General features: G+C 54.0%; 17 non-coding genes across 17 annotated transcripts; all 17 read left to right on the forward strand.

Annotated features, from left to right (window-relative positions):
- Positions 1 to 735: 735 nt before the first annotated feature.
- Positions 736 to 808, forward strand: trnak-cuu (transfer RNA lysine (anticodon CUU)). Its single transcript has one exon. It is a non-coding gene; the product is annotated as a tRNA-Lys (tRNA).
- Positions 809 to 1,901: 1,093 nt separating this feature from the next.
- trnak-uuu (transfer RNA lysine (anticodon UUU)) lies at positions 1,902 to 1,974 on the forward strand. Its single transcript has one exon. It is a non-coding gene; the product is annotated as a tRNA-Lys (tRNA).
- Positions 1,975 to 3,067: 1,093 nt separating this feature from the next.
- Positions 3,068 to 3,140, forward strand: trnak-uuu (transfer RNA lysine (anticodon UUU)). The gene has a single exon. It is a non-coding gene; the product is annotated as a tRNA-Lys (tRNA).
- A 1,093-nt stretch (positions 3,141 to 4,233) lies between these two features.
- trnak-uuu (transfer RNA lysine (anticodon UUU)) lies at positions 4,234 to 4,306 on the forward strand. The gene has a single exon. It is a non-coding gene; the product is annotated as a tRNA-Lys (tRNA).
- A 1,094-nt stretch (positions 4,307 to 5,400) lies between these two features.
- Positions 5,401 to 5,473, forward strand: trnak-uuu (transfer RNA lysine (anticodon UUU)). The gene has a single exon. It is a non-coding gene; the product is annotated as a tRNA-Lys (tRNA).
- Positions 5,474 to 6,567: 1,094 nt separating this feature from the next.
- On the forward strand, positions 6,568 to 6,640 carry trnak-cuu (transfer RNA lysine (anticodon CUU)). The gene has a single exon. It is a non-coding gene; the product is annotated as a tRNA-Lys (tRNA).
- Positions 6,641 to 7,732: 1,092 nt separating this feature from the next.
- Positions 7,733 to 7,805, forward strand: trnak-uuu (transfer RNA lysine (anticodon UUU)). Its single transcript has one exon. It is a non-coding gene; the product is annotated as a tRNA-Lys (tRNA).
- Positions 7,806 to 8,899: 1,094 nt separating this feature from the next.
- On the forward strand, positions 8,900 to 8,972 carry trnak-cuu (transfer RNA lysine (anticodon CUU)). Its single transcript has one exon. It is a non-coding gene; the product is annotated as a tRNA-Lys (tRNA).
- Positions 8,973 to 10,064: 1,092 nt separating this feature from the next.
- Positions 10,065 to 10,137, forward strand: trnak-uuu (transfer RNA lysine (anticodon UUU)). The gene has a single exon. It is a non-coding gene; the product is annotated as a tRNA-Lys (tRNA).
- Positions 10,138 to 11,230: 1,093 nt separating this feature from the next.
- Positions 11,231 to 11,303, forward strand: trnak-uuu (transfer RNA lysine (anticodon UUU)). Its single transcript has one exon. It is a non-coding gene; the product is annotated as a tRNA-Lys (tRNA).
- A 1,093-nt stretch (positions 11,304 to 12,396) lies between these two features.
- Positions 12,397 to 12,469, forward strand: trnak-uuu (transfer RNA lysine (anticodon UUU)). Its single transcript has one exon. It is a non-coding gene; the product is annotated as a tRNA-Lys (tRNA).
- A 1,094-nt stretch (positions 12,470 to 13,563) lies between these two features.
- Positions 13,564 to 13,636, forward strand: trnak-uuu (transfer RNA lysine (anticodon UUU)). The gene has a single exon. It is a non-coding gene; the product is annotated as a tRNA-Lys (tRNA).
- A 1,093-nt stretch (positions 13,637 to 14,729) lies between these two features.
- On the forward strand, positions 14,730 to 14,802 carry trnak-cuu (transfer RNA lysine (anticodon CUU)). The gene has a single exon. It is a non-coding gene; the product is annotated as a tRNA-Lys (tRNA).
- Positions 14,803 to 15,895: 1,093 nt separating this feature from the next.
- trnak-uuu (transfer RNA lysine (anticodon UUU)) lies at positions 15,896 to 15,968 on the forward strand. Its single transcript has one exon. It is a non-coding gene; the product is annotated as a tRNA-Lys (tRNA).
- A 1,093-nt stretch (positions 15,969 to 17,061) lies between these two features.
- On the forward strand, positions 17,062 to 17,134 carry trnak-cuu (transfer RNA lysine (anticodon CUU)). Its single transcript has one exon. It is a non-coding gene; the product is annotated as a tRNA-Lys (tRNA).
- A 1,093-nt stretch (positions 17,135 to 18,227) lies between these two features.
- On the forward strand, positions 18,228 to 18,300 carry trnak-uuu (transfer RNA lysine (anticodon UUU)). Its single transcript has one exon. It is a non-coding gene; the product is annotated as a tRNA-Lys (tRNA).
- Positions 18,301 to 19,394: 1,094 nt separating this feature from the next.
- On the forward strand, positions 19,395 to 19,467 carry trnak-uuu (transfer RNA lysine (anticodon UUU)). Its single transcript has one exon. It is a non-coding gene; the product is annotated as a tRNA-Lys (tRNA).
- The last annotated feature ends 383 nt before the right edge of the window (positions 19,468 to 19,850 follow it).

The following is a 19,850-nucleotide window of genomic DNA, read 5'->3' on the forward strand; positions in this document are numbered from 1 at the left end:
ATGGGCAATTTAGCATGGCCAGAACACCTGACCTGCACACCTTTGGACTGTGGGAGGAAACCGGATCCGTCCGACGAAATCCACGCAGACACGGGTAGAATGTGCAAACTGCACACAGGTAGTCGCCCGAGGCTCGAATCCGACAAGGGTCCGTGGCGCTGGGAGGCAGCAGTGAAATCCTGATTCTATTTGCACGTGCTGAAGCTTCGATTTATGGACACTGCTGTCATCGATGGTCTGCTTTTTTAAAATCAAGTCAGACACTTCAAACGGAACCTTTCATGCACATCTTCCTTGTTTTGGAGCTGATGGTGATGTGGCAGTGCGTGTGGGAGTGTCGGTGCCTGCGGCTTGTGTTCGGGTGGATTGTGTCGAGCAGAGAGTGGATGCTGGGGGTAGGGACTGTGCGTGGTGTTGGAGGGATGATGATGAGGCCGTCTCATGAGCACCGTTCTTACTTTGGCGGTGCTGTGTTGTAAGCTTGCTGATGGCTTTGACGGTGCCAGAGGTGTGTGTTGAGGAGGGTTGTTACAGTAGAGAGAGGTCGGGGCGGCAATGGAATGGGGGTGATGAAGAGAGACAGCGGTTTGGAATCGGCCCTGCACAGTCGGGGCTGCCCGTCTTTCCTACTGAATTGTGTGGATTGTGTCAGAATGGCTGCGCGAGAGTGTGAAGCGCGAACGTCTTTTCCAGCTCAAGCAGGAAAAGCCGCAGCAGGGCAGCGGCTTGCCACGAGCCCAGGTAGCTCAGTCGGTAGAGCATCAGACTCTTAATCTGAGGGTCCAGGGTTCAAGTCCCTGCTCGGGCGGGTCGCTTTTAAATTGCACTGCCACGGGACAACAGCGAAGGCGTAGTGCGAGCAAATCAGACTGAATGGCCCTCACATTGTGGCGGTGGGAAGCAAGCACAGGCCACTTTTGCCTGCATTTCCGAAATGTGGCAGTTGCTGCCAAACTCGCGGTGTTTCTCCCGCAAAGCGTGGCTTCTGTTTGAATTGATCTCTTTCAGGTCCTCCAAATGTGCGTATCAGAAATTAGCATCGAATCCATCGACTGTGGAAACAGGCTCCCGACTCTCCCAGTAGTATTCCCCACACACCCAAACCCCTACCGCATGACTCTATTTACCCCGAACAAATGCACCGAACCTACACATCCCTGAAAACAATGGGCAATTTAGCATGGCCAGAACACCTGACCTGCACACCTTTGGACTGTGGGAGGAAACCGGATCCGTCCGACGAAATCCACGCAGACACGGGTAGAATGTGCAAACTGCACACAGGTAGTCGCCCGAGGCTCGAATCCGACAAGGGTCCGTGGCGCTGGGAGGCAGCAGTGAAATCCTGATTCTATTTGCACGTGCTGAAGCTTCGATTTATGGACACTGCTGTCATCGATGGTCTGCTTTTTTAAAATCAAGTCAGACACTTCAAACGGAACCTTTCATGCACATCTTCCTTGTTTTGGAGCTGATGGTGATGTGGCAGTGCGTGTGGGAGTGTCGGTGCCTGCGGCTTGTGTTCGGGTGGATTGTGTCGAGCAGAGAGTGGATGCTGGGGGTAGGGACTGTGCGTGGTGTTGGAGGGATGATGATGAGGCCGTCTCATGAGCACCGTTCTTACTTTGGCGGTGCTGTGTTGTAAGCTTGCTGATGGCTTTGACGGTGCCAGAGGTGTGTGTTGAGGAGGGTTGTTACAGTAGAGAGAGGTCGGGGCGGCAATGGAATGGGGGTGATGAAGAGAGACAGCGGTTTGGAATCGGCCCTGCACAGTCGGGGCTGCCCGTCTTTCCTACTGAATTGTGTGGATTGTGTCAGAATGGCTGCGCGAGAGTGTGAAGCGCGAACGTCTTTTCCAGCTCAAGCAGGAAAAGCCGCAGCAGGGCGGCGGCTTGCCACGAGCCCGGGTAGCTCAGTCGGTAGAGCATCAGACTTTTAATCTGAGGGTCCAGGGTTCAAGTCCCTGCTCGGGCGGGTCGCTTTTAAATTGCACTGCCACGGGACAACAGCGAAGGCGTAGTGCGAGCAAATCAGACTGAATGGCCCTCACATTGTGGCGGTGGGAAGCAAGCACAGGCCACTTTTGCCTGCATTTCCGAAATGTGGCAGTTGCTGCCAAACTCGCGGTGTTTCTCCCGCAAAGCGTGGCTTCTGTTTGAATTGATCTCTTTCAGGTCCTCCAAATGTGCGTATCAGAAATTAGCATCGAATCCATCGACTGTGGAAACAGGCTCCCGACTCTCCCAGTAGTATCCCCCACACACCCAAACCCCTACCGCATGACTCTATTTACCCCGAACAAATGCACCGAACCTACACATCCCTGAAAACAATGGGCAATTTAGCATGGCCAGAACACCTGACCTGCACACCTTTGGACTGTGGGAGGAAACCGGATCCGTCCGACGAAATCCACGCAGACACGGGTAGAATGTGCAAACTGCACACAGGTAGTCGCCCGAGGCTCGAATCCGACAAGGGTCCGTGGCGCTGGGAGGCAGCAGTGAAATCCTGATTCTATTTGCACGTGCTGAAGCTTCGATTTATGGACACTGCTGTCATCGATGGTCTGCTTTTTTAAAATCAAGTCAGACACTTCAAACGGAACCTTTCATGCACATCTTCCTTGTTTTGGAGCTGATGGTGATGTGGCAGTGCGTGTGGGAGTGTCGGTGCCTGCGGCTTGTGTTCGGGTGGATTGTGTCGAGCAGAGAGTGGATGCTGGGGGTAGGGACTGTGCGTGGTGTTGGAGGGATGATGATGAGGCCGTCTCATGAGCACCGTTCTTACTTTGGCGGTGCTGTGTTGTAAGCTTGCTGATGGCTTTGACGGTGCCAGAGGTGTGTGTTGAGGAGGGTTGTTACAGTAGAGAGAGGTCGGGGCGGCAATGGAATGGGGGTGATGAAGAGAGACAGCGGTTTGGAATCGGCCCTGCACAGTCGGGGCTGCCCGTCTTTCCTACTGAATTGTGTGGATTGTGTCAGAATGGCTGCGCGAGAGTGTGAAGCGCGAACGTCTTTTCCAGCTCAAGCAGGAAAAGCCGCAGCAGGGCAGCGGCTTGCCACGAGCCCGGGTAGCTCAGTCGGTAGAGCATCAGACTTTTAATCTGAGGGTCCAGGGTTCAAGTCCCTGCTCGGGCGGGTCGCTTTTAAATTGCACTGCCACGGGACAACAGCGAAGGCGTAGTGCGAGCAAATCAGACTGAATGGCCCTCACATTGTGGCGGTGGGAAGCAAGCACAGGCCACTTTTGCCTGCATTTCCGAAATGTGGCAGTTGCTGCCAAACTCGCGGTGTTTCTCCCGCAAAGCGTGGCTTCTGTTTGAATTGATCTCTTTCAGGTCCTCCAAATGTGCGTATCAGAAATTAGCATCGAATCCATCGACTGTGGAAACAGGCTCCCGACTCTCCCAGTAGTATCCCCCACACACCCAAACCCCTACCGCATGACTCTATTTACCCCGAACAAATGCACCGAACCTACACATCCCTGAAAACAATGGGCAATTTAGCATGGCCAGAACACCTGACCTGCACACCTTTGGACTGTGGGAGGAAACCGGATCCGTCCGACGAAATCCACGCAGACACGGGTAGAATGTGCAAACTGCACACAGGTAGTCGCCCGAGGCTCGAATCCGACAAGGGTCCGTGGCGCTGGGAGGCAGCAGTGAAATCCTGATTCTATTTGCACGTGCTGAAGCTTCGATTTATGGACACTGCTGTCATCGATGGTCTGCTTTTTTAAAATCAAGTCAGACACTTCAAACGGAACCTTTCATGCACATCTTCCTTGTTTTGGAGCTGATGGTGATGTGGCAGTGCGTGTGGGAGTGTCGGTGCCTGCGGCTTGTGTTCGGGTGGATTGTGTCGAGCAGAGAGTGGATGCTGGGGGTAGGGACTGTGCGTGGTGTTGGAGGGATGATGATGAGGCCGTCTCATGAGCACCGTTCTTACTTTGGCGGTGCTGTGTTGTAAGCTTGCTGATGGCTTTGACGGTGCCAGAGGTGTGTGTTGAGGAGGGTTGTTACAGTAGAGAGAGGTCGGGGCGGCAATGGAATGGGGGTGATGAAGAGAGACAGCGGTTTGGAATCGGCCCTGCACAGTCGGGGCTGCCCGTCTTTCCTACTGAATTGTGTGGATTGTGTCAGAATGGCTGCGCGAGAGTGTGAAGCGCGAACGTCTTTTCCAGCTCAAGCAGGAAAAGCCGCAGCAGGGCGGCGGCTTTCCACGAGCCCGGGTAGCTCAGTCGGTAGAGCATCAGACTTTTAATCTGAGGGTCCAGGGTTCAAGTCCCTGCTCGGGCGGGTCGCTTTTAAATTGCACTGCCACGGGACAACAGCGAAGGCGTAGTGCGAGCAAATCAGACTGAATGGCCCTCACATTGTGGCGGTGGGAAGCAAGCACAGGCCACTTTTGCCTGCATTTCCGAAATGTGGCAGTTGCTGCCAAACTCGCGGTGTTTCTCCCGCAAAGCGTGGCTTCTGTTTGAATTGATCTCTTTCAGGTCCTCCAAATGTGCGTAATCAGAAATTAGCATCGAATCCCTCGACTGTGGAAACAGGCTCCCGACTCTCCCAGTAGTATCCCCCACACACCCAAACCCCTACCGCATGACTCTATTTACCCCGAACAAATGCACCGAACCTACACATCCCTGAAAACAATGGGCAATTTAGCATGGCCAGAACACCTGACCTGCACACCTTTGGACTGTGGGAGGAAACCGGATCCGTCCGACGAAATCCACGCAGACACGGGTAGAATGTGCAAACTGCACACAGGTAGTCGCCCGAGGCTCGAATCCGACAAGGGTCCGTGGCGCTGGGAGGCAGCAGTGAAATCCTGATTCTATTTGCACGTGCTGAAGCTTCGATTTATGGACACTGCTGTCATCGATGGTCTGCTTTTTTAAAATCAAGTCAGACACTTCAAACGGAACCTTTCATGCACATCTTCCTTGTTTTGGAGCTGATGGTGATGTGGCAGTGCGTGTGGGAGTGTCGGTGCCTGCGGCTTGTGTTCGGGTGGATTGTGTCGAGCAGAGAGTGGATGCTGGGGGTAGGGACTGTGCGTGGTGTTGGAGGGATGATGATGAGGCCGTCTCATGAGCACCGTTCTTACTTTGGCGGTGCTGTGTTGTAAGCTTGCTGATGGCTTTGACGGTGCCAGAGGTGTGTGTTGAGGAGGGTTGTTACAGTAGAGAGAGGTCGGGGCGGCAATGGAATGGGGGTGATGAAGAGAGACAGCGGTTTGGAATCGGCCCTGCACAGTCGGGGCTGCCCGTCTTTCCTACTGAATTGTGTGGATTGTGTCAGAATGGCTGCGCGAGAGTGTGAAGCGCGAACGTCTTTTCCAGCTCAAGCAGGAAAAGCCGCAGCAGGGCGGCGGCTTGCCACGAGCCCGGGTAGCTCAGTCGGTAGAGCATCAGACTTTTAATCTGAGGGTCCAGGGTTCAAGTCCCTGCTCGGGCGGGTCGCTTTTAAATTGCACTGCCACGGGACAACAGCGAAGGCGTAGTGCGAGCAAATCAGACTGAATGGCCCTCACATTGTGGCGGTGGGAAGCAAGCACAGGCCACTTTTGCCTGCATTTCCGAAATGTGGCAGTTGCTGCCAAACTCGCGGTGTTTCTCCCGCAAAGCGTGGCTTCTGTTTGAATTGATCTCTTTCAGGTCCTCCAAATGTGCGTAATCAGAAATTAGCATCGAATCCCTCGACTGTGGAAACAGGCTCCCGACTCTCCCAGTAGTATCCCCCACACACCCAAACCCCTACCGCATGACTCTATTTACCCCGAACAAATGCACCGAACCTACACATCCCTGAAAACAATGGGCAATTTAGCATGGCCAGAACACCTGACCTGCACACCTTTGGACTGTGGGAGGAAACCGGATCCGTCCGACGAAATCCACGCAGACACGGGTAGAATGTGCAAACTGCACACAGGTAGTCGCCCGAGGCTCGAATCCGACAAGGGTCCGTGGCGCTGGGAGGCAGCAGTGAAATCCTGATTCTATTTGCACGTGCTGAAGCTTCGATTTATGGACACTGCTGTCATCGATGGTCTGCTTTTTTAAAATCAAGTCAGACACTTCAAACGGAACCTTTCATGCACATCTTCCTTGTTTTGGAGCTGATGGTGATGTGGCAGTGCGTGTGGGAGTGTCGGTGCCTGCGGCTTGTGTTCGGGTGGATTGTGTCGAGCAGAGAGTGGATGCTGGGGGTAGGGACTGTGCGTGGTGTTGGAGGGATGATGATGAGGCCGTCTCATGAGCACCGTTCTTACTTTGGCGGTGCTGTGTTGTAAGCTTGCTGATGGCTTTGACGGTGCCAGAGGTGTGTGTTGAGGAGGGTTGTTACAGTAGAGAGAGGTCGGGGCGGCAATGGAATGGGGGTGATGAAGAGAGACAGCGGTTTGGAATCGGCCCTGCACAGTCGGGGCTGCCCGTCTTTCCTACTGAATTGTGTGGATTGTGTCAGAATGGCTGCGCGAGAGTGTGAAGCGCGAACGTCTTTTCCAGCTCAAGCAGGAAAAGCCGCAGCAGGGCGGCGGGTTGACACGAGCCCGGGTAGCTCAGTCGGTAGAGCATCAGACTCTTAATCTGAGGGTCCAGGGTTCAAGTCCCTGCTCGGGCGGGTCGCTTTTAAATTGCACTGCCACGGGACAACAGCGAAGGCGTAGTGCGAGCAAATCAGACTGAATGGCCCTCACATTGTGGCGGTGGGAAGCAAGCACAGGCCACTTTTGCCTGCATTTCCGAAATGTGGCAGTTGCTGCCAAACTCGCGGTGTTTCTCCCGCAAAGCGTGGCTTCTGTTTGAATTGATCTCTTTCAGGTCCTCCAAATGTGCGTATCAGAAATTAGCATCGAATCCATCGACTGTGGAAACAGGCTCCCGACTCTCCCAGTAGTATTCCCCACACACCCAAACCCCTACCGCATGACTCTATTTACCCCGAACAAATGCACGAACCTACACATCCCTGAAAACAATGGGCAATTTAGCATGGCCAGAACACCTGACCTGCACACCTTTGGACTGTGGGAGGAAACCGGATCCGTCCGACGAAATCCACGCAGACACGGGTAGAATGTGCAAACTGCACACAGGTAGTCGCCCGAGGCTCGAATCCGACAAGGGTCCGTGGCGCTGGGAGGCAGCAGTGAAATCCTGATTCTATTTGCACGTGCTGAAGCTTCGATTTATGGACACTGCTGTCATCGATGGTCTGCTTTTTTAAAATCAAGTCAGACACTTCAAACGGAACCTTTCATGCACATCTTCCTTGTTTTGGAGCTGATGGTGATGTGGCAGTGCGTGTGGGAGTGTCGGTGCCTGCGGCTTGTGTTCGGGTGGATTGTGTCGAGCAGAGAGTGGATGCTGGGGGTAGGGACTGTGCGTGGTGTTGGAGGGATGATGATGAGGCCGTCTCATGAGCACCGTTCTTACTTTGGCGGTGCTGTGTTGTAAGCTTGCTGATGGCTTTGACGGTGCCAGAGGTGTGTGTTGAGGAGGGTTGTTACAGTAGAGAGAGGTCGGGGCGGCAATGGAATGGGGGTGATGAAGAGAGACAGCGGTTTGGAATCGGCCCTGCACAGTCGGGGCTGCCCGTCTTTCCTACTGAATTGTGTGGATTGTGTCAGAATGGCTGCGCGAGAGTGTGAAGCGCGAACGTCTTTTCCAGCTCAAGCAGGAAAAGCCGCAGCAGGGCGGCGGCTTGCCACGAGCCCGGGTAGCTCAGTCGGTAGAGCATCAGACTTTTAATCTGAGGGTCCAGGGTTCAAGTCCCTGCTCGGGCGGGTCGCTTTTAAATTGCACTGCCACGGGACAACAGCGAAGGCGTAGTGCGAGCAAATCAGACTGAATGGCCCTCACATTGTGGCGGTGGGAAGCAAGCACAGGCCACTTTTGCCTGCATTTCCGAAATGTGGCAGTTGCTGCCAAACTCGCGGTGTTTCTCCCGCAAAGCGTGGCTTCTGTTTGAATTGATCTCTTTCAGGTCCTCCAAATGTGCGTAATCAGAAATTAGCATCGAATCCCTCGACTGTGGAAACAGGCTCCCGACTCTCCCAGTAGTATCCCCCACACACCCAAACCCCTACCGCATGACTCTATTTACCCCGAACAAATGCACCGAACCTACACATCCCTGAAAACAATGGGCAATTTAGCATGGCCAGAACACCTGACCTGCACACCTTTGGACTGTGGGAGGAAACCGGATCCGTCCGACGAAATCCACGCAGACACGGGTAGAATGTGCAAACTGCACACAGGTAGTCGCCCGAGGCTCGAATCCGACAAGGGTCCGTGGCGCTGGGAGGCAGCAGTGAAATCCTGATTCTATTTGCACGTGCTGAAGCTTCGATTTATGGACACTGCTGTCATCGATGGTCTGCTTTTTTAAAATCAAGTCAGACACTTCAAACGGAACCTTTCATGCACATCTTCCTTGTTTTGGAGCTGATGGTGATGTGGCAGTGCGTGTGGGAGTGTCGGTGCCTGCGGCTTGTGTTCGGGTGGATTGTGTCGAGCAGAGAGTGGATGCTGGGGGTAGGGACTGTGCGTGGTGTTGGAGGGATGATGATGAGGCCGTCTCATGAGCACCGTTCTTACTTTGGCGGTGCTGTGTTGTAAGCTTGCTGATGGCTTTGACGGTGCCAGAGGTGTGTGTTGAGGAGGGTTGTTACAGTAGAGAGAGGTCGGGGCGGCAATGGAATGGGGGTGATGAAGAGAGACAGCGGTTTGGAATCGGCCCTGCACAGTCGGGGCTGCCCGTCTTTCCTACTGAATTGTGTGGATTGTGTCAGAATGGCTGCGCGAGAGTGTGAAGCGCGAACGTCTTTTCCAGCTCAAGCAGGAAAAGCCGCAGCAGGGCGGCGGGTTGACACGAGCCCGGGTAGCTCAGTCGGTAGAGCATCAGACTCTTAATCTGAGGGTCCAGGGTTCAAGTCCCTGCTCGGGCGGGTCGCTTTTAAATTGCACTGCCACGGGACAACAGCGAAGGCGTAGTGCGAGCAAATCAGACTGAATGGCCCTCACATTGTGGCGGTGGGAAGCAAGCACAGGCCACTTTTGCCTGCATTTCCGAAATGTGGCAGTTGCTGCCAAACTCGCGGTGTTTCTCCCGCAAAGCGTGGCTTCTGTTTGAATTGATCTCTTTCAGGTCCTCCAAATGTGCGTATCAGAAATTAGCATCGAATCCATCGACTGTGGAAACAGGCTCCCGACTCTCCCAGTAGTATTCCCCACACACCCAAACCCCTACCGCATGACTCTATTTACCCCGAACAAATGCACGAACCTACACATCCCTGAAAACAATGGGCAATTTAGCATGGCCAGAACACCTGACCTGCACACCTTTGGACTGTGGGAGGAAACCGGATCCGTCCGACGAAATCCACGCAGACACGGGTAGAATGTGCAAACTGCACACAGGTAGTCGCCCGAGGCTCGAATCCGACAAGGGTCCGTGGCGCTGGGAGGCAGCAGTGAAATCCTGATTCTATTTGCACGTGCTGAAGCTTCGATTTATGGACACTGCTGTCATCGATGGTCTGCTTTTTTAAAATCAAGTCAGACACTTCAAACGGAACCTTTCATGCACATCTTCCTTGTTTTGGAGCTGATGGTGATGTGGCAGTGCGTGTGGGAGTGTCGGTGCCTGCGGCTTGTGTTCGGGTGGATTGTGTCGAGCAGAGAGTGGATGCTGGGGGTAGGGACTGTGCGTGGTGTTGGAGGGATGATGATGAGGCCGTCTCATGAGCACCGTTCTTACTTTGGCGGTGCTGTGTTGTAAGCTTGCTGATGGCTTTGACGGTGCCAGAGGTGTGTGTTGAGGAGGGTTGTTACAGTAGAGAGAGGTCGGGGCGGCAATGGAATGGGGGTGATGAAGAGAGACAGCGGTTTGGAATCGGCCCTGCACAGTCGGGGCTGCCCGTCTTTCCTACTGAATTGTGTGGATTGTGTCAGAATGGCTGCGCGAGAGTGTGAAGCGCGAACGTCTTTTCCAGCTCAAGCAGGAAAAGCCGCAGCAGGGCGGCGGCTTGCCACGAGCCCGGGTAGCTCAGTCGGTAGAGCATCAGACTTTTAATCTGAGGGTCCAGGGTTCAAGTCCCTGCTCGGGCGGGTCGCTTTTAAATTGCACTGCCACGGGACAACAGCGAAGGCGTAGTGCGAGCAAATCAGACTGAATGGCCCTCACATTGTGGCGGTGGGAAGCAAGCACAGGCCACTTTTGCCTGCATTTCCGAAATGTGGCAGTTGCTGCCAAACTCGCGGTGTTTCTCCCGCAAAGCGTGGCTTCTGTTTGAATTGATCTCTTTCAGGTCCTCCAAATGTGCGTATCAGAAATTAGCATCGAATCCATCGACTGTGGAAACAGGCTCCCGACTCTCCCAGTAGTATCCCCCACACACCCAAACCCCTACCGCATGACTCTATTTACCCCGAACAAATGCACCGAACCTACACATCCCTGAAAACAATGGGCAATTTAGCATGGCCAGAACACCTGACCTGCACACCTTTGGACTGTGGGAGGAAACCGGATCCGTCCGACGAAATCCACGCAGACACGGGTAGAATGTGCAAACTGCACACAGGTAGTCGCCCGAGGCTCGAATCCGACAAGGGTCCGTGGCGCTGGGAGGCAGCAGTGAAATCCTGATTCTATTTGCACGTGCTGAAGCTTCGATTTATGGACACTGCTGTCATCGATGGTCTGCTTTTTTAAAATCAAGTCAGACACTTCAAACGGAACCTTTCATGCACATCTTCCTTGTTTTGGAGCTGATGGTGATGTGGCAGTGCGTGTGGGAGTGTCGGTGCCTGCGGCTTGTGTTCGGGTGGATTGTGTCGAGCAGAGAGTGGATGCTGGGGGTAGGGACTGTGCGTGGTGTTGGAGGGATGATGATGAGGCCGTCTCATGAGCACCGTTCTTACTTTGGCGGTGCTGTGTTGTAAGCTTGCTGATGGCTTTGACGGTGCCAGAGGTGTGTGTTGAGGAGGGTTGTTACAGTAGAGAGAGGTCGGGGCGGCAATGGAATGGGGGTGATGAAGAGAGACAGCGGTTTGGAATCGGCCCTGCACAGTCGGGGCTGCCCGTCTTTCCTACTGAATTGTGTGGATTGTGTCAGAATGGCTGCGCGAGAGTGTGAAGCGCGAACGTCTTTTCCAGCTCAAGCAGGAAAAGCCGCAGCAGGGCAGCGGCTTGCCACGAGCCCGGGTAGCTCAGTCGGTAGAGCATCAGACTTTTAATCTGAGGGTCCAGGGTTCAAGTCCCTGCTCGGGCGGGTCGCTTTTAAATTGCACTGCCACGGGACAACAGCGAAGGCGTAGTGCGAGCAAATCAGACTGAATGGCCCTCACATTGTGGCGGTGGGAAGCAAGCACAGGCCACTTTTGCCTGCATTTCCGAAATGTGGCAGTTGCTGCCAAACTCGCGGTGTTTCTCCCGCAAAGCGTGGCTTCTGTTTGAATTGATCTCTTTCAGGTCCTCCAAATGTGCGTATCAGAAATTAGCATCGAATCCATCGACTGTGGAAACAGGCTCCCGACTCTCCCAGTAGTATCCCCCACACACCCAAACCCCTACCGCATGACTCTATTTACCCCGAACAAATGCACCGAACCTACACATCCCTGAAAACAATGGGCAATTTAGCATGGCCAGAACACCTGACCTGCACACCTTTGGACTGTGGGAGGAAACCGGATCCGTCCGACGAAATCCACGCAGACACGGGTAGAATGTGCAAACTGCACACAGGTAGTCGCCCGAGGCTCGAATCCGACAAGGGTCCGTGGCGCTGGGAGGCAGCAGTGAAATCCTGATTCTATTTGCACGTGCTGAAGCTTCGATTTATGGACACTGCTGTCATCGATGGTCTGCTTTTTTAAAATCAAGTCAGACACTTCAAACGGAACCTTTCATGCACATCTTCCTTGTTTTGGAGCTGATGGTGATGTGGCAGTGCGTGTGGGAGTGTCGGTGCCTGCGGCTTGTGTTCGGGTGGATTGTGTCGAGCAGAGAGTGGATGCTGGGGGTAGGGACTGTGCGTGGTGTTGGAGGGATGATGATGAGGCCGTCTCATGAGCACCGTTCTTACTTTGGCGGTGCTGTGTTGTAAGCTTGCTGATGGCTTTGACGGTGCCAGAGGTGTGTGTTGAGGAGGGTTGTTACAGTAGAGAGAGGTCGGGGCGGCAATGGAATGGGGGTGATGAAGAGAGACAGCGGTTTGGAATCGGCCCTGCACAGTCGGGGCTGCCCGTCTTTCCTACTGAATTGTGTGGATTGTGTCAGAATGGCTGCGCGAGAGTGTGAAGCGCGAACGTCTTTTCCAGCTCAAGCAGGAAAAGCCGCAGCAGGGCGGCGGCTTTCCACGAGCCCGGGTAGCTCAGTCGGTAGAGCATCAGACTTTTAATCTGAGGGTCCAGGGTTCAAGTCCCTGCTCGGGCGGGTCGCTTTTAAATTGCACTGCCACGGGACAACAGCGAAGGCGTAGTGCGAGCAAATCAGACTGAATGGCCCTCACATTGTGGCGGTGGGAAGCAAGCACAGGCCACTTTTGCCTGCATTTCCGAAATGTGGCAGTTGCTGCCAAACTCGCGGTGTTTCTCCCGCAAAGCGTGGCTTCTGTTTGAATTGATCTCTTTCAGGTCCTCCAAATGTGCGTAATCAGAAATTAGCATCGAATCCCTCGACTGTGGAAACAGGCTCCCGACTCTCCCAGTAGTATCCCCCACACACCCAAACCCCTACCGCATGACTCTATTTACCCCGAACAAATGCACCGAACCTACACATCCCTGAAAACAATGGGCAATTTAGCATGGCCAGAACACCTGACCTGCACACCTTTGGACTGTGGGAGGAAACCGGATCCGTCCGACGAAATCCACGCAGACACGGGTAGAATGTGCAAACTGCACACAGGTAGTCGCCCGAGGCTCGAATCCGACAAGGGTCCGTGGCGCTGGGAGGCAGCAGTGAAATCCTGATTCTATTTGCACGTGCTGAAGCTTCGATTTATGGACACTGCTGTCATCGATGGTCTGCTTTTTTAAAATCAAGTCAGACACTTCAAACGGAACCTTTCATGCACATCTTCCTTGTTTTGGAGCTGATGGTGATGTGGCAGTGCGTGTGGGAGTGTCGGTGCCTGCGGCTTGTGTTCGGGTGGATTGTGTCGAGCAGAGAGTGGATGCTGGGGGTAGGGACTGTGCGTGGTGTTGGAGGGATGATGATGAGGCCGTCTCATGAGCACCGTTCTTACTTTGGCGGTGCTGTGTTGTAAGCTTGCTGATGGCTTTGACGGTGCCAGAGGTGTGTGTTGAGGAGGGTTGTTACAGTAGAGAGAGGTCGGGGCGGCAATGGAATGGGGGTGATGAAGAGAGACAGCGGTTTGGAATCGGCCCTGCACAGTCGGGGCTGCCCGTCTTTCCTACTGAATTGTGTGGATTGTGTCAGAATGGCTGCGCGAGAGTGTGAAGCGCGAACGTCTTTTCCAGCTCAAGCAGGAAAAGCCGCAGCAGGGCGGCGGCTTGCCACGAGCCCGGGTAGCTCAGTCGGTAGAGCATCAGACTTTTAATCTGAGGGTCCAGGGTTCAAGTCCCTGCTCGGGCGGGTCGCTTTTAAATTGCACTGCCACGGGACAACAGCGAAGGCGTAGTGCGAGCAAATCAGACTGAATGGCCCTCACATTGTGGCGGTGGGAAGCAAGCACAGGCCACTTTTGCCTGCATTTCCGAAATGTGGCAGTTGCTGCCAAACTCGCGGTGTTTCTCCCGCAAAGCGTGGCTTCTGTTTGAATTGATCTCTTTCAGGTCCTCCAAATGTGCGTATCAGAAATTAGCATCGAATCCATCGACTGTGGAAACAGGCTCCCGACTCTCCCAGTAGTATCCCCCACACACCCAAACCCCTACCGCATGACTCTATTTACCCCGAACAAATGCACCGAACCTACACATCCCTGAAAACAATGGGCAATTTAGCATGGCCAGAACACCTGACCTGCACACCTTTGGACTGTGGGAGGAAACCGGATCCGTCCGACGAAATCCACGCAGACACGGGTAGAATGTGCAAACTGCACACAGGTAGTCGCCCGAGGCTCGAATCCGACAAGGGTCCGTGGCGCTGGGAGGCAGCAGTGAAATCCTGATTCTATTTGCACGTGCTGAAGCTTCGATTTATGGACACTGCTGTCATCGATGGTCTGCTTTTTTAAAATCAAGTCAGACACTTCAAACGGAACCTTTCATGCACATCTTCCTTGTTTTGGAGCTGATGGTGATGTGGCAGTGCGTGTGGGAGTGTCGGTGCCTGCGGCTTGTGTTCGGGTGGATTGTGTCGAGCAGAGAGTGGATGCTGGGGGTAGGGACTGTGCGTGGTGTTGGAGGGATGATGATGAGGCCGTCTCATGAGCACCGTTCTTACTTTGGCGGTGCTGTGTTGTAAGCTTGCTGATGGCTTTGACGGTGCCAGAGGTGTGTGTTGAGGAGGGTTGTTACAGTAGAGAGAGGTCGGGGCGGCAATGGAATGGGGGTGATGAAGAGAGACAGCGGTTTGGAATCGGCCCTGCACAGTCGGGGCTGCCCGTCTTTCCTACTGAATTGTGTGGATTGTGTCAGAATGGCTGCGCGAGAGTGTGAAGCGCGAACGTCTTTTCCAGCTCAAGCAGGAAAAGCCGCAGCAGGGCGGCGGGTTGACACGAGCCCGGGTAGCTCAGTCGGTAGAGCATCAGACTCTTAATCTGAGGGTCCAGGGTTCAAGTCCCTGCTCGGGCGGGTCGCTTTTAAATTGCACTGCCACGGGACAACAGCGAAGGCGTAGTGCGAGCAAATCAGACTGAATGGCCCTCACATTGTGGCGGTGGGAAGCAAGCACAGGCCACTTTTGCCTGCATTTCCGAAATGTGGCAGTTGCTGCCAAACTCGCGGTGTTTCTCCCGCAAAGCGTGGCTTCTGTTTGAATTGATCTCTTTCAGGTCCTCCAAATGTGCGTATCAGAAATTAGCATCGAATCCATCGACTGTGGAAACAGGCTCCCGACTCTCCCAGTAGTATTCCCCACACACCCAAACCCCTACCGCATGACTCTATTTACCCCGAACAAATGCACCGAACCTACACATCCCTGAAAACAATGGGCAATTTAGCATGGCCAGAACACCTGACCTGCACACCTTTGGACTGTGGGAGGAAACCGGATCCGTCCGACGAAATCCACGCAGACACGGGTAGAATGTGCAAACTGCACACAGGTAGTCGCCCGAGGCTCGAATCCGACAAGGGTCCGTGGCGCTGGGAGGCAGCAGTGAAATCCTGATTCTATTTGCACGTGCTGAAGCTTCGATTTATGGACACTGCTGTCATCGATGGTCTGCTTTTTTAAAATCAAGTCAGACACTTCAAACGGAACCTTTCATGCACATCTTCCTTGTTTTGGAGCTGATGGTGATGTGGTAGTGCGTGTGGGAGTGTCGGTGCCTGCGGCTTGTGTTCGGGTGGATTGTGTCGAGCAGAGAGTGGATGCTGGGGGTAGGGACTGTGCGTGGTGTTGGAGGGATGATGATGAGGCCGTCTCATGAGCACCGTTCTTACTTTGGCGGTGCTGTGTTGTAAGCTTGCTGATGGCTTTGACGGTGCCAGAGGTGTGTGTTGAGGAGGGTTGTTACAGTAGAGAGAGGTCGGGGCGGCAATGGAATGGGGGTGATGAAGAGAGACAGCGGTTTGGAATCGGCCCTGCACAGTCGGGGCTGCCCGTCTTTCCTACTGAATTGTGTGGATTGTGTCAGAATGGCTGCGCGAGAGTGTGAAGCGCGAACGTCTTTTCCAGCTCAAGCAGGAAAAGCCGCAGCAGGGCGGCGGCTTGCCACGAGCCCGGGTAGCTCAGTCGGTAGAGCATCAGACTTTTAATCTGAGGGTCCAGGGTTCAAGTCCCTGCTCGGGCGGGTCGCTTTTAAATTGCACTGCCACGGGACAACAGCGAAGGCGTAGTGCGAGCAAATCAGACTGAATGGCCCTCACATTGTGGCGGTGGGAAGCAAGCACAGGCCACTTTTGCCTGCATTTCCGAAATGTGGCAGTTGCTGCCAAACTCGCGGTGTTTCTCCCGCAAAGCGTGGCTTCTGTTTGAATTGATCTCTTTCAGGTCCTCCAAATGTGCGTATCAGAAATTAGCATCGAATCCATCGACTGTGGAAACAGGCTCCCGACTCTCCCAGTAGTATCCCCCACACACCCAAACCCCTACCGCATGACTCTATTTACCCCGAACAAATGCACCGAACCTACACATCCCTGAAAACAATGGGCAATTTAGCATGGCCAGAACACCTGACCTGCACACCTTTGGACTGTGGGAGGAAACCGGATCCGTCCGACGAAATCCACGCAGACACGGGTAGAATGTGCAAACTGCACACAGGTAGTCGCCCGAGGCTCGAATCCGACAAGGGTCCGTGGCGCTGGGAGGCAGCAGTGAAATCCTGATTCTATTTGCACGTGCTGAAGCTTCGATTTATGGACACTGCTGTCATCGATGGTCTGCTTTTTTAAAATCAAGTCAGACACTTCAAACGGAACCTTTCATGCACATCTTCCTTGTTTTGGAGCTGATGGTGATGTGGCAGTGCGTGTGGGAGTGTCGGTGCCTGCGGCTTGTGTTCGGGTGGATTGTGTCGAGCAGAGAGTGGATGCTGGGGGTAGGGACTGTGCGTGGTGTTGGAGGGATGATGATGAGGCCGTCTCATGAGCACCGTTCTTACTTTGGCGGTGCTGTGTTGTAAGCTTGCTGATGGCTTTGACGGTGCCAGAGGTGTGTGTTGAGGAGGGTTGTTACAGTAGAGAGAGGTCGGGGCGGCAATGGAATGGGGGTGATGAAGAGAGACAGCGGTTTGGAATCGGCCCTGCACAGTCGGGGCTGCCCGTCTTTCCTACTGAATTGTGTGGATTGTGTCAGAATGGCTGCGCGAGAGTGTGAAGCGCGAACGTCTTTTCCAGCTCAAGCAGGAAAAGCCGCAGCAGGGCAGCGGCTTGCCACGAGCCCGGGTAGCTCAGTCGGTAGAGCATCAGACTCTTAATCTGAGGGTCCAGGGTTCAAGTCCCTGCTCGGGCGGGTCGCTTTTAAATTGCACTGCCACGGGACAACAGCGAAGGCGTAGTGCGAGCAAATCAGACTGAATGGCCCTCACATTGTGGCGGTGGGAAGCAAGCACAGGCCACTTTTGCCTGCATTTCCGAAATGTGGCAGTTGCTGCCAAACTCGCGGTGTTTCTCCCGCAAAGCGTGGCTTCTGTTTGAATTGATCTCTTTCAGGTCCTCCAAATGTGCGTATCAGAAATTAGCATCGAATCCATCGACTGTGGAAACAGGCTCCCGACTCTCCCAGTAGTATTCCCCACACACCCAAACCCCTACCGCATGACTCTATTTACCCCGAACAAATGCACCGAACCTACACATCCCTGAAAACAATGGGCAATTTAGCATGGCCAGAACACCTGACCTGCACACCTTTGGACTGTGGGAGGAAACCGGATCCGTCCGACGAAATCCACGCAGACACGGGTAGAATGTGCAAACTGCACACAGGTAGTCGCCCGAGGCTCGAATCCGACAAGGGTCCGTGGCGCTGGGAGGCAGCAGTGAAATCCTGATTCTATTTGCACGTGCTGAAGCTTCGATTTATGGACACTGCTGTCATCGATGGTCTGCTTTTTTAAAATCAAGTCAGACACTTCAAACGGAACCTTTCATGCACATCTTCCTTGTTTTGGAGCTGATGGTGATGTGGCAGTGCGTGTGGGAGTGTCGGTGCCTGCGGCTTGTGTTCGGGTGGATTGTGTCGAGCAGAGAGTGGATGCTGGGGGTAGGGACTGTGCGTGGTGTTGGAGGGATGATGATGAGGCCGTCTCATGAGCACCGTTCTTACTTTGGCGGTGCTGTGTTGTAAGCTTGCTGATGGCTTTGACGGTGCCAGAGGTGTGTGTTGAGGAGGGTTGTTACAGTAGAGAGAGGTCGGGGCGGCAATGGAATGGGGGTGATGAAGAGAGACAGCGGTTTGGAATCGGCCCTGCACAGTCGGGGCTGCCCGTCTTTCCTACTGAATTGTGTGGATTGTGTCAGAATGGCTGCGCGAGAGTGTGAAGCGCGAACGTCTTTTCCAGCTCAAGCAGGAAAAGCCGCAGCAGGGCGGCGGCTTGCCACGAGCCCGGGTAGCTCAGTCGGTAGAGCATCAGACTTTTAATCTGAGGGTCCAGGGTTCAAGTCCCTGCTCGGGCGGGTCGCTTTTAAATTGCACTGCCACGGGACAACAGCGAAGGCGTAGTGCGAGCAAATCAGACTGAATGGCCCTCACATTGTGGCGGTGGGAAGCAAGCACAGGCCACTTTTGCCTGCATTTCCGAAATGTGGCAGTTGCTGCCAAACTCGCGGTGTTTCTCCCGCAAAGCGTGGCTTCTGTTTGAATTGATCTCTTTCAGGTCCTCCAAATGTGCGTAATCAGAAATTAGCATCGAATCCCTCGACTGTGGAAACAGGCTCCCGACTCTCCCAGTAGTATCCCCCACACACCCAAACCCCTACCGCATGACTCTATTTACCCCGAACAAATGCACCGAACCTACACATCCCTGAAAACAATGGGCAATTTAGCATGGCCAGAACACCTGACCTGCACACCTTTGGACTGTGGGAGGAAACCGGATCCGTCCGACGAAATCCACGCAGACACGGGTAGAATGTGCAAACTGCACACAGGTAGTCGCCCGAGGCTCGAATCCGACAAGGGTCCGTGGCGCTGGGAGGCAGCAGTGAAATCCTGATTCTATTTGCACGTGCTGAAGCTTCGATTTATGGACACTGCTGTCATCGATGGTCTGCTTTTTTAAAATCAAGTCAGACACTTCAAACGGAACCTTTCATGCACATCTTCCTTGTTTTGGAGCTGATGGTGATGTGGCAGTGCGTGTGGGAGTGTCGGTGCCTGCGGCTTGTGTTCGGGTGGATTGTGTCGAGCAGAGAGTGGATGCTGGGGGTAGGGACTGTGCGTGGTGTTGGAGGGATGATGATGAGGCCGTCTCATGAGCACCGTTCTTACTTTGGCGGTGCTGTGTTGTAAGCTTGCTGATGGCTTTGACGGTGCCAGAGGTGTGTGTTGAGGAGGGTTGTTACAGTAGAGAGAGGTCGGGGCGGCAATGGAATGGGGGTGATGAAGAGAGACAGCGGTTTGGAATCGGCCCTGCACAGTCGGGGCTGCCCGTCTTTCCTACTGAATTGTGTGGATTGTGTCAGAATGGCTGCGCGAGAGTGTGAAGCGCGAACGTCTTTTCCAGCTCAAGCAGGAAAAGCCGCAGCAGGGCGGCGGCTTGCCACGAGCCCGGGTAGCTCAGTCGGTAGAGCATCAGACTTTTAATCTGAGGGTCCAGGGTTCAAGTCCCTGCTCGGGCGGGTCGCTTTTAAATTGCACTGCCACGGGACAACAGCGAAGGCGTAGTGCGAGCAAATCAGACTGAATGGCCCTCACATTGTGGCGGTGGGAAGCAAGCACAGGCCACTTTTGCCTGCATTTCCGAAATGTGGCAGTTGCTGCCAAACTCGCGGTGTTTCTCCCGCAAAGCGTGGCTTCTGTTTGAATTGATCTCTTTCAGGTCCTCCAAATGTGCGTAATCAGAAATTAGCATCGAATCCCTCGACTGTGGAAACAGGCTCCCGACTCTCCCAGTAGTATCCCCCACACACCCAAACCCCTACCGCATGACTCTATTTACCCCGAACAAATGCACCGAACCTACACATCCCTGAAAACAATGGGCAATTTAGCATGGCCAGAA

The sequence above is a fragment of the Chiloscyllium plagiosum genome, unplaced genomic scaffold (genome assembly GCF_037043375.1).
Source record: "Chiloscyllium plagiosum isolate Xiang-an unplaced genomic scaffold, Cpla_swu_hap1 HiC_scaffold_28, whole genome shotgun sequence".
Taxonomy (NCBI): Eukaryota; Metazoa; Chordata; class Chondrichthyes; order Orectolobiformes; family Hemiscylliidae; genus Chiloscyllium; species Chiloscyllium plagiosum.